The sequence below is a fragment of the Rhea americana genome, unplaced genomic scaffold (assembly GCF_003343005.1).
Source record: "Rhea americana isolate MKP2758 unplaced genomic scaffold, rheAme1 scaffold_75, whole genome shotgun sequence".
Taxonomy (NCBI): Eukaryota; Metazoa; Chordata; class Aves; order Rheiformes; family Rheidae; genus Rhea; species Rhea americana.
This window is the reverse complement of record NW_028186923.1, coordinates 2,610,879-2,623,784: the sequence shown is the minus strand read 5'-3', so window position 1 is coordinate 2,623,784 and position 12,906 is coordinate 2,610,879. Positions and strand designations below refer to the sequence as shown.

At 52.5% G+C, this 12,906-nt stretch overlaps 1 protein-coding gene across 5 annotated transcripts in view; it reads right to left on the bottom strand.

Annotated features, from left to right (window-relative positions):
- The window catches only part of ZBTB7C (zinc finger and BTB domain containing 7C), a 186,778-nt gene that overhangs the window by 12,478 nt on the left and 161,394 nt on the right, over positions 1 to 12,906 (bottom strand). The gene's annotated exons all lie outside the window — the stretch shown is intronic.

The window sequence follows — 12,906 nt, the reverse complement described above, 5'->3', positions numbered from 1 at the left end:
CTCCTCCCACATCCTCTGTGATTTAACCTCTACTTTCCCGTACGTCCCTTCAGGTCTCCTTCTTTGTCTCCTTCCTCTTCTCCTCTGTTCTCAGCCTGTCCCTTGTCAGTACCACTACACGCTCTCTCATCTCTTTTATATCCTGCCCCCAGGAATCTTGTGCTATAATTTCCTCCCCATGATGCCTCCTCCACATCCTCCCAGAGCCAACACCATGTAGGCACATGTAGMATTTGCCGTGTTGGGACCTATCTGAGGAAAGGGCGATATTGCATTGCTTCACATTGTCTAGCACCAGCACTTACATCACTTAAACAAGGCTAGCCAGGGAGTGTCCTTTTTGGTACACAATTGTTTTAGTGACTGGTACAACTGGACTTCCCAACCTAGGTGGGACATAGCTGTTTGCTGTAGCAGGGGAGTGGTCCTTATGGGCCAGCAGGTCTCCAGTTCTGTGTCCCCTGCTCAACTCATGCCTGGCAGCTACCCCATGTGGACGTTTGCACGAGGATGTCTTGCTGAGGGATCTGGGAATGGGCAAGGTCAATTGGGTAGACAAACAGAGAGAAACAACCAAGCACTCAACCCCTGAGCAAAGGCCTATTCAGAGGCAGATGGGTGCATGTTAACTCCACCAACAAGCTGAGCTTGGTCTGGTCCTGATTCTGTTCAGACATGTTAGCGWGTTATCTAATGCCCCATGTGCCTGGCAGAAATCTTCCCCTGCCAGAGCAGTTCCAGCTGCAAAGTGGAATTCGGAAGCAAAAAGCCCACACCCAAAAGGAAAATCTTATTTTTGTCATTTTTTAATCTGTAAGATGTTTCCTCTTTCAAACAGCTCCAACAGCTCTTCCACATGAGAAATCCCAGGAAAGGAGAGTGACTTCCTCCAGCAGGCTAGGAATACATTAGTCCTGTCACATGCAGAATATATCAAACAGCCTGAATAACTCTGACTATATGAACCCTTTGGAAGCCCCCAGGACACAGAGAACACATTAATGCCATTTCACCTGCAAGAGCCCTGGCTCAGAGCTCCACTGCAGGTAGCAGCTAGTTCACAGCTGAACAGTAATTCTCCAAAAAAGCCATTTCTGTSTAAGTAAAACTTCATTTCTACCCCTAGCCCTTTCTCAGGGCTGAACGCTGTCATGCGCCAGCATGTACAGCTTCCTACCCCACCCTATCTCTGCATCTCTCCTGGGATCCATCCCCTGGCTGGGGAGCTGGCGGACACCGGGCTCTCCAGCCAGAGTTCCCGTGAGAAGGGGAATGTGGTTGCCTTCTCCTGCCTCCGCAGGGTCAATAAGCAGCCAAGACCTTGCAGTTATCTCCTCTGCACCTAATCAGCACTGCTAAGCAGTTACTGCGTGGGAGCAGGCAGGCGAAAGCCTTGGGAAAATGGTGCAATGGGAGAAAGGCACAGAGCAGCTGTTCGAGGGGCAGCACCAGGCTGGGGTGGCTGCTCGGTGCCGAGGCCCAAATCTCAGTGAACATATCCTCCGGGCTCACTCGGGGGGTAAGGAAAAGGTCCCATGGGATAAGTATCAGACAGGTGAGTGCAACACTGTGRCCAGGGTGCTGAGCACTCCTCTCTGCTGTTCTTCTCCTAGGGAGATCTTGCTGCCATCAGGGTGCCACAGGAACCCCCATTCCAGCTTGTGAYGCTTTGGGACAGCCCAAAGAATTAAGGATTTATGGCACATGCCAGGGCTAACGATGACTCCCATCACACCTGCTCCATGTCCAGAGAAGCTGAGGGGTGATGGGGGGAAGGACCCTGCAGCATGTTTTGACAGGACAAMACCCAGGTGAGGTGTCCTCTGCTTTCTGGAGCTGCTGCAGCTAATCCCAGAGGGCACAACCCAGTCCGACCTTCTGCGTCCCACTAGCTCACACCTTTCCGTGCAGCTTCTCTCTGAGATACCAGAAAGCTTTTGATAGCACTTGGCCAACCTCCAGCTGAAGACCACAAGTGCGGGTTGGTGTGTAGAGACAGAGGGAGGCTGTTTGTGCTTCYGAGTGAGGGCACTTGCGATACCGTTCCCGACTAGCCAGCCCAAAAGAGAAAATGCTGCTAACGGCCCTCGGAGTCCCTCTTTTAGCTCCAGTCACTGAGTCCTGCGTTTCCAGCTCAGGAACAAAGATCCCAGCCCTGCATCCCCTGGTGTGCACATTATCTGCAAAGTAATTACGCCTGTTGTCTGAAACAAATTGATTCATTACAGTGTGCTGTGCTTAACCATGTTAACTAGCTATGCTTTTCTAACTACCCAACGGGCTCCACAGAAAATTTTCCTTTAATATCGCTGATAAATGACAGTAAATCCGACGTGTTATCCAAGTTGAGTGGAAGATAATAAACCGGTCCCTAAGCAGGGGAGGAAGAGACAACTTCCTTTTTGGGGCTTTGTATCCTAATGATAAGTATGCGCAATTACATTCCTATTGCTGCATTTATTTTTTACTCTTTTATAATTTTTGTTTTGAAAGAACATTAACATTCAAGAAACATTATATTCATAGGAATTTTGACCTATTCTCGCCAGATCAGCATAAGTGCGGAAGATCAGAAAAGCAGAATATCAGATTGCTCTGAATTCCTCAGGTCTCATTACAGAGGGTTTCATTATTTCTCCCGGACACTCAGCTCAGGTCTCCCTGATTTGTGGATCATTCATTCAGCAGCCGCAAGAGAGAAAGAAAAACGGAATTAGAGGAGAGGGGGGTATGTGATTATAAACCCCCCAATTTAGCAGGAAACGGAAAGGACAGCTGTTGTGCCTGAAATGATGTACAGCTCCCTTATGTGGAATTGGACTCATTTTCTTTTATCTTCCCACTCTGGCTCTCCCGAGATGTGCTTCTGTTAACCGAAGCACTTAGGGAAGCTGATAACTTTACAGGATGGTGGCAAAATTGAAGGTGATTCATGCAATTTAAATGTGGTGGGGGGGGGGAAGAGAGGGAGAAACAACCGAGGCGATCCATTTGCATAGGTTTGCAGAAAGGGCATTTTTTTTTTCACTCGCAGGGCGCTTTGACAGCTCCAAAGCTGCCGCACGGGGCATCAAGCCTGAGAAACGACCTCGCGATTCCCATGCCCCGGGGAGGCCGGCGAGGGACGGCCACGGGCTGCAAGCGTGCTGAGGCTGGCGTTTCCCTTCCTCCACCTCCCCTCCTCTCCCTCCTCCCGCGCGGCGCCCCCGCCTCCACCGCCGACCTCAGGGTGGGGTCCGCAAGAATAACCGGCCCGAAAATAGCGCCCGCAACCTCAGCCCTTCTGCCAGATGCCGAAGGTCACCCCCACGACGAAAGCAAGCAGAGCGCGCGCGCAGATGTGAGCGCGGCAGAACCGCCCGCGCCGAGTCCAACGCAAATTCCCCCCTTTGTAATCGAAAATGACAGCACTGTTAAAACAAACCGGGGGGAGAAAGGGTGGAGGGCACCTAAAATAGCCACCTTCCGACTCGGCTGCAAGCGGCATCTCGAAACGCCGCTTTGAGGAGAGCGCTTACCGCCTCGCGTCGGAAGAGGCGCTTCGAAAGGACGGGCTCTGCGAGAAGGAGGTGCCGAGACCACGGAGCGCGCGGCATCRCCGCGGCGTCTCCGGGCTGGGACTTCGGAGGAAGCCCGGGCAGGGGCCGGCTGAGCCACCGCCAAAACTGCTGCCCGCTAGCCCCAAATCACCTCCTACCGCCTCCGCCCGGAGCTATTTTGAAAGCAAAGCCCCACATTTATCACCCCGCGACGCCCCCAGCCTCGACGATGCAACGCACATCCCAGATACGGCCGGCTCCCACGCCCCGGTAGCACCGGCAACCCCGGCAGCACGTTGTCCAGCCCACAGCGGCACGCCAGAGCCTATAGATACGGCAACTAATGTTGCCTATATCCATATTACGAGTGGAAGGAGGACTTCCACAGCTGTAATGTTCACCAGCTCCTCTGGCTCCCAGAGGAGCCAGAGTAAGATGAGCCAGCCCGAAAGGTGAGGCAGGGCCCTGCACGTTGCCACCAGGGCGGCATCAAAGGTGGGACCAGGAGACCCGTGACCTGTCTTCTTCCAGGCCAGATGTCTCCAGCTGAAGGACGAAGGCCCATTACGGAGGAGTAAATCCGCCGCTGTTGAACAAGGCCGCCTTGCACCGCTGCTCTTCGTCACCCCTGCCTTTGAATGGGAGCAGAGGGGTCCAGGCAGCGTCCGCCGGTGGAGGGAGAGATGCAGCCGCTCCGGCAGAAGGATGCTGTGACCTGCAGCACCACTYGCCATTTCCCAACACGGGTCGCCTATCCCTAATGCTGTTCCTGTAAATATGCAGTGCTTAAARCCGCTCACGCCCCGACTCTTCGCTGGGAGCTGGTGATTTTGGGCTTTAATTGCACGCTGGCGTGCAGTTCCTCGTTATAACACCCAGGATTTTATTTGCACGSGGATTCTCCCAGCATTTCCTCCTAAATGCACATTGCGAAGCCTCCACTTTGCTCTAGCTTTCCCCTGGGCTGCAGAGGCGCTTGCTTCTAACCGCATTTCTTCTCACGAGCGCCGTGGGCGTGTGCCCGGCGCTCCTCGGGAGCGCCTCTTCCCGCCGAGAGCCGGGCCGCGGCGCCCAAAGCGGGAGCCACGAAGGCGGCCACGCGGGGCAGCGAGAGGCTGCGGCCCCCCGCGCCGCCGCTCATTCTGCATGCAGCGCGGCGGGGAAAAGAGCCTAAGGCTGTGGCTGATCGCTGTCTGCCACCGAGTGTCAAAATGACATTTCCAGGCAACGCAAACGGTGCCTGTGCTTCCTCCCTTCCCCCAGCCGTCTCGGGCAGGGGCATGAAACCCTTCCCRGGCGCAAGGTCCCTTCTCCGAGCAAGCTGCCCCGGGGGGGCTTTAGGCTGGTCCAGGTTTCTCCTAGACCTCTTCTGCCCACGAGACCCAGTCTGGCAGCGCAGAGCCAGGAGAGGGGAGTCCGCAGCAGGTCTCAACAGCTTCACCCATGGCAATTTGTTTTACGCTGCCAGCTCCTGCCCTGCCCGGGGCATCTGCCCCCACCCGCGGGGACAGGCTTTGGCTCCTCTTTCCCAACCTCTGCTCCAGCCTCCGGCRGGGAGGCAGCAGCCCGGGTGGGCTGCCCGCTCCCCCTCTGCACCRCCACCCGGAGCTGCCTGCTGCACCAGCCAGCCCGTAAAGGCACGTTTTTTKGGKTTTTTTYTTCTTCCTYRGGTTTATTTGTGCCTCCTAGTAATGAGGCAATTAAGATGTGCACGTGAGATTACCCTAATCTGTCAAAGTGTAACAGCTCCTTTCCAGGGGATTCACTGACCAGGGATTCCCAACTCCTGCTCCTTCCGCGTATTACTAGCCATGCCCCGGTCCAAACCGGGACACTGCGGCTCGGCTCCTGGCTCCGCCGCCGGCTGCGCGGCGCCCTCGAGCGAGCCTCGCGCTTTCTCCTTGCCATCTGAAAAACACGGCTTGCGTCGTGCCCCTCGCGATAGGTGTATTGCTTATGGGGCAGCACTAAAGGCAATAAAGCTCATCCTCCTCCTCCTCGGAGGCACAAGTGCGACGAACGCCCGTGTCATGTTTGCCCAAGGAAGGGCAGGGGACGCACGTGGCCCCGCGCGGAGCCACCCATGTTTCCATCCGACACCGATCTAGAGCTGAACTGGCCCCAGTTACCTTGCCCCACTGCCTGACTCTGATTTTTTGCGGATCTGGGGATCCGCAGAAGCCCATTTGAAAAGGTAGGTAGAGGGATTCTTCCTCCTTTTATTAAAAAGGAAAAAAAAAGCAGAATTAAAAAGCAAAAAKGCAAATATTTCCTTAAGCGCACCTCCCCTCTGAACATCTTGTCTTCAGAGGAACATGTTATTAAACCACCCACCCTAGTACCTAGTGTTTCTCCCCTCCGGCGGGAAGGTGGGGCAGCGAGCGCTCCTCGCCCTTCAACCGCTTCCCTGAGCTACRGCCCAGCAGACGAGGAAAATGCAGTGACACAAACCACTGCCTCCCTTGCAAGAAAATAATCTTTTTCTTTTTTCTCTCTTTTTTTTTTTAAGGAGCTGATCGACTGCAGACCCAAGGATGCAGTGGGAGGGGACCAACCTGCTAGCAAGAGCATCAGAGTTTTATTAATGGGCTGGGCACTCTCCGGAGGCTCTTAATGCCGAGACCAGCCTTCCCCTTGGGATCGGTCAGGCTTAGGGAGCCAGAGATTGAAGCAGGAAAGGTGGGGGTGTTTGTTTGCTAAGTGGTACGTAGCAAGCTCATCCACCCAATGACTGAGGCCAATTAAAAAAAAAAAAAACATAAAGAGAAACAGAATTCCCACATTTTGCTTAGATCCGGACAAGGTAGGCATAGGGAGCGGTTTCCAAAATGATGCATGGGCAAGGAAGGATGCCAAGAAGGTCACGTTAACCACATCTATCATCCGTCTGGAAGCCTGAGCCCATGTGAACAATATATATTTACAAATACTATACAAAACTGTCTTTTTTTGGTCTGACACTATCAGCTTCCAATAAGCAGGCCATCAGAAGGACACGTTCACCTCAAGTCTCACCACGGAACCCAAAATCAAAGGTGGAAAGCCACCTTCAGAGTGGGGGGACAACTGCTCCACCTTGTCCGATAATCCCCGGTGTTCAGTGGAACAGGAAATTCCCCTTTTCAGTTGGAAAGGTGACACAGAGAGGCAGACTCTGACTGTCCATCTYGAAAGCCAGGCTGGGCACCAGCACAGAGTCTCCCTCCTCTACTGCCAGCTGACCCCACATGCATGTGGTGGTTCCACACTTTGCGTCTCCCACCCACACAATGACACACATCACTTTTTTCCTGCTAGTGATGGCAACTCCTTCCAGTTTCCAAAATTCACACAAAAATTTTGCGGGCCAAGTGGACCTGAGGCACGTCAATATTGGAGCTCTGCTACATATTTTGCTAGCGCAGCATCACCTCAGAAGCACCGTGAGGACTATTTAAGAAGACAAGTAGTGCTTACACACGCCGCTCATTCACTCAGCGAGGTGCGGAAACGCAGGGGTCTGCCGGGCCCTTTGCGAATCCATCTCCTGGCATCTTTAAAGGCTAGTTACAAAGTGCAGCAAATATTACGCATCTCTGAACAAATCTRTCCCTGTAGGTTAGCTCAAGCTGCAGAGAGCCTGCAAATTAGGAACCAAATCTGCCCCCGCAAGAGGACCTGGTCTGGCTTGCAGGGCGCTGAATGCTCTCAGATCCTGTGGGCTGGAATGGGAATTTGCCACTGCTCTGGAAGTGCCGGGACCCAAGCCCTAGCCCATGGCTTATTTAAGTAAGGGCCATGCACTTCTAACAGGCTAGCAGATTTCTCTTTATTTTTATTGGCATCGATCCTTCTATTGGCTTTTTGCTCCAGTCAACTCCTCCATCRCTATGTGATGATTAGCAGGTCGAGCTCCCAAAAGTCTTTTGCATCTCCCCTCTCATCAYGTTGGCAGCCAAGAGGCTGCCTCGGCATCCCCATCGATCTCCACCAAGGTCCCGCACCCCAGCCCAGCTCTAGCGGGGGTTTGTAACATCACGGTAACCTGCCACTCAGCAGCTCTACGTGCTGCAGGATTAACCTAGAGATCCATCACACCACCTGCACCAAGCCCCGGGGCTCTCTGAATCCCCTGAACTCACCTCTTGGCCTCAGATAAATGCAAACAGGAGCTCTGGCAAGGGAAGAGCCCAGCCCTAAACCTCCTGCAATTGAAGGGACATGTTTTCACTTTGGTTCCTTTTTTCTGTCTTCTTTAAATTACCCAGTACACTTCCTAATTTCAGAGTTTATGCATATCTCCCACGTCAGTAGTTCCAGGTCACTGCTGCGTAGCAGTTGCACGTGGTCCGAAGGCCGCGTTCAGAGGCACATCTGATGTGCTGAGCAGGTTTTGGCAAGGGGGGAGCCCAGTGATAAATGATCCTGACCTGGCAAATCAACATAAACAACCAGTGGAGCTACATCGAAGGCACAGCCCAGCTCCAGATGGTGTTTCTKGGGCTGCATCTCCTCGCAAGGCAGGGACAAATTAATTAACCACAGGCAGGTACAGCAGGAAGRGGCTTTAAGGGGTGGCCATGTTCAATCACAGCTTTTCGCTTTGACCGCACTGTCGGTCCCTCTAGCCTCATGTCCCCCACGCATGAGTCGAGTCAAGCCAAGCCAAGCAGCTCACTGGAGGTGACAAGTTGGGTGAACTCGTGTGGGGAGAAAAAAAGCGAAAGGACAAGCGGGATCAATCCTGAATGGTGCTGTGGAATCACTGCTCCACGGGAAGTGTGCTCAGCACCAGAGCCAGGACCACCATCCTCTTGGAGCAAGGCAGTAGGTCCAGAGCAGGTGCCTAGCAGAAATGCTCGATGGTACCTGTCTACAAGATGTTTTGTGCTAGCCTTGATGCTCTCTTGGCCTGAATCTGGTGTTCTGGGCACCTTAAAATGGAGCGTTAGTGACGCGGGAAATTACCCGGCTGCCTGAGTATTTCCACTTCCTGTGCTGATTGTGTGCATACTGACATACACCCACATATATAAATATACATACACATCATATGCCTGTGTTTGTGCGTGTATATAAATCCTGCAGGAGGGGGAACATGTCTAAAGTAATGCGACCGAGTTTCCATTTAAGCTTTACAACCATTCCACTTTTATGGAAACTCACTCATACTTCAAGTGACGCATACTCCCTCCCACGCAGTGTTCTGCAATGAAAAAAAAAAAAGAAGAAGAAAGAAAGAAAGAAAAAGAAAGAAAGAAAGTGAGAGGAAAATCCCCAGGCATTTCACCAGAGATGCACTTGCACTAGAACTACTGACCTGCCTGACGATCAGCCCTGTCACTGCCACCTACTCCCTTGGGTTCCTCCAGCATCTCCAGCAAGGCCTGGGTGAGGGTCCATGAGGTACATGGAGGTATGGGAGGCATTTCTGCATGCGTGTTTGCTCCACACTCACTCCCAGTCCCTCTACCCAACGGCGGCAGCAAGGACTCAGCCCTGCTGACCGCACTAGGGACCGCTGTCCCCAAATGCCTCCCTCACCCTGGCCACCAGCTGCCCAGCTTCCGCCACCTCTTTGGTTATCCCCCACATGGGACACAAGGATGCATCCGTAACCCTCGGAGCCCTTCAGTGATGGGTATCCCCTTCCAGCACGGCCTTAAAACCTGCGAAAAGCCAGCTCCTCGCATTTGAGCTGGCCTGGGCTCTCTGGCGCGTCCTCCCTTGCAAGCCCTGGCAGGCTCCTGGCGACGAGGAAGGCCCCTTCGTTCCCTCTCCCTCTGCTTCTCCTTGGAGCCAGAAAGAGGAAAATAAATAAATTAAAAAAAATAAAAATAAATAAATTAAAAAAAATAAAAGCCTCCTGTTGAGCGGTGCACACACTGGGTAGGTTTGCTTCCTGATGAGAAAAAAGAAAGGGGGGGGAAAACACGATGGAAAATGTGCCCAGTTTAACCATGGAAAACTGGTTTGGCCCACGKCCCTCCCGAGTGGACAGGACTGTGAGCGGCTCGGACGCGGAGCCGGGCAAGCCTGGGAGCAGCCGCCGCGCAAACCCGGAGCCCAAAGAGGCTGGGTGCCGTGGCAAAGCGGGGACAGGGACGTGCCAGCCCCGACCCGCCCCTCTCTTCGCGGCCTCCCACACCCTCCTCTTCCTCCCCTGGAGAGAGGGACACGAAAGGAAGGTCTCCAGGCGTACAAACAGAAGGGTCAGAGCGCTAGCACGTTAAATGAGCTCCAGATGTGCGTGCGCCGCGGTGCCTGCTCGCGGCCGCCCGCCTGAGTCACCGCGGGCAGGCCGGCGAAGGGCGGGTGTCTCTATTTCGGGGCCGGGCGTGGGGCCCGGCGAACAAGGCGAGGAGAAGGCGGCGCAGTGTTTGAGCAGCCTCAATCGCYGCTTCCCAGCAGGCACAGACAGGCTCCGCGGAAGCCCGAGCGCCACGCCGAGCGCCCGAGCGCTCCAACCCGCGGTTCGTCCCGGCAGAGCCTCCCCACGGCTCCCCGCCGTCGTCCCCGGCCACCGGCGGCAGGGCCGTCGGACGGACCCCCCCGCTTCTCTTCTCCTCGCTTCTCCTCCTGCTCCCCTTTTCTTCCAGCTACATCCTTCCCACACGTCCTTCCAGGAGGAGACTTGATTCCTGGTGCACAGCCTGAGGCTTGTCCGCTGCAGCCTCTTCTCATCACCTGTATTTTATATTTATGTATATATTTTTGCACCAACTCCCCCAGAAGTCGGAGCCTCACCCCGTCTTATACAGGGTAGCTTCAGGGACTAGTACCAGCAGTCCTGGTGCCCTCCTCTGCAAAATCTGGACCGTTTTGGACCAAGCTCCACAACACAAGATCAACATCAGCTTCATCTCCCACCCTGCCTTGCATGGCTTATGCAGAGCTGTCTCTAGTGCTGTCTCATGATCTGATGGGTATGAGAGTGAGAGTGTAACCTCAGGTTGGAGTATTTTCCTCCAGTGTAACCAGAAACCTTGTATTTCTGCTCGGCTCCCTTAAGATCCTTTGCAGCCTCATTTGTTTTTAATTGCCAGTTAAGTTCTTGAGCTCTCAGTGCACAAGCTCTCCWGCAACAGATAGTCCAGAACAGCTCCCAGGGGCACGTAGCATTCACACAAGGTGYTTCTTCAGAGCAGCTTCTTCTCCAACAGCTATGCATGGCAAGGCCCCACCAGCATCGCCAGCTGGCTGTCTGCGCTGAGCCCGTACTCTCAACTGCTGGTCCTGGTGGATAACTGCATCTGACTTAAGCWTTAAGTACGATTTTTTTTTTCTTAATGTGGTCTTAACTTTGTTGATGTCTCTGGGAGCTGCCAAAGGGTGGGTAAACATCCTGGATGAGAACAGGAGCCTTCTCCTCCATCCTGATCTGCTATGGAAAGGCCAAAAAGGTGGAGTGCCAATTATGTCCACCCCAAACGCTGCAGATGGACCAAAGCCCCAAGGTTAGCACCTTGATCTGAATGTTCCCAAACCCTGGGAACATTTTATTATGGTGGACTTGTGAGCGGACCTGACAATGAGGGAGACAGACCATAAGATCCAACCTACTTCCAAGTACTGGGATGTTTGCAAACAGGACTTCCCTTTGCATTTCTTTCTACTACTTTAGACTCCCCAACCCACTGATTARACTTCACTATCATGTTTAATCAACTTTCCAGAAGCAACGTGTTTATGAAGTCAATGAAAAATTTCAAGGCAGAGAGGAAAGAACACTTAGGACCAAATCTGGCCACTTTTTTACCATGCATCTCCTCCCAGTCACATACAGCCCAGCTCCGCTGCAGACCGGCATTAGACGGAACAGGCAAACGGCAGGTCTCCCCATCCTTCTCCGATCTGAAGGGAAGTATCGTTTTTCTGCAAAGCAACACTTCTCTGAACCACGCTTCCTGACCATGCTAAAACTCCACTGAGGCAAATCATTTTTCTAACCCCTGAACTGGACGCTTCTAGAGGAAATACTGACAGACTTCTGCAGAGGACACTTGGGGAAAAGGGATGACACTTTCATCTAGACTTTCTGCATGTAAACCAAGTGCCTAATGAGCTCTCTGAAGACCACAGGTAATATATGAGTGTAACCTGCCAGTGTGGCCAAAGCACTGAATATCCAGCAGCAGCTCCTTCTCTTCAGGGGATGATTTAATCCATCTCTCAAGGTTACAGAGCAATTTAACTAAAGATCATGGGTCAGAATCAGATCTCATTTGTATCTCGACTCTTTCTGTGAGTGAGGCCAMTTCTTTCTCTACCAGCCTGCTAGAAAGCTGAAAAACTGCTAAATGGTCCGATCAGCACCTGATTCTGTCAAGGTTTACCGGCCTGAGCAGCTGCTGACATTCAGAGGGGCCTACCCATGCCCAGCTTGGTAGATACAGCTAAAGCTGTTGAAGGCCAACAGATAAAAAAACATCTGAACTCTCCCCATGAATTAACCTGGAAGAAGCAGAAGAAAAAYATCCACAGCTCAGATCTTTCAGCTCAAATACATGGAACAAAATGATAATCATTAGCACTAAATTCTCTACTAACCCCTCTGCAAGCAAGTAGAGGGCTTGCAGGATTCCCCACCCCCACCCCAGGCAAATCCAACACCCCAGCTGACTCCAAGCATACGCCAACTTACAGTCTGATTCAATTTAAAACAGCTGACTTGTAAATGAGGCTTATATTGGAATTGGCAAATGACCCTTAAATATAGCATTGCAAACCAGCAGCATACAAAAATAATCAGGGCTCAAGTCAGGATTCAGCTCTCAGCCACAAGCAAGAGCAGATTCAGGGGCGCTGGGTAAGAAACAGCATAAGCAAGCCGTGAAAAAGCCTCAGCCTCTCTCCTCTTGGGGCTTTCAGAGGGGTGACCCTTCAGAAGGAAAAAAGGGAGAGAAAAAAATGAGAAAAGGCATCTCCACCGTGCAAAGAAAGAGAGTCTTGYGTGTTTGTTTTGGCTGATCTTGAACTCCAGGCAGTTTCCAACTGGAACCCAGAAATGCTTATGGTGTTTGGATTCTGTCTAGATCCCTCCCATGACGTGAAGAGGCATTCGGGATGATGGGCTGGGATTTCTTTTCCCCTAACGACTATATTTACTGCTGCATTTTGAACTCACCATGCTGTCATTACAATGCCAGATTAAATTACATGTGTGATAACCATAACATAAATACATGCACTGGTTCACAAAGGCTTTACAAGGAAACATTTTCAAGGGAAGTTAGGACTGCTCAAATGTCCGGACTCAAAGGGGGTGTCCAAAGGAGGCTTTGAATTAAAGGGCACTGACTGCAGCCAGAATCTGGCCTGCTGGAGCTTGAACAGATGGAATTTATGCTTTTGTCTGCTTTGTTTTCTTATTTGTCCCGGTGTAACT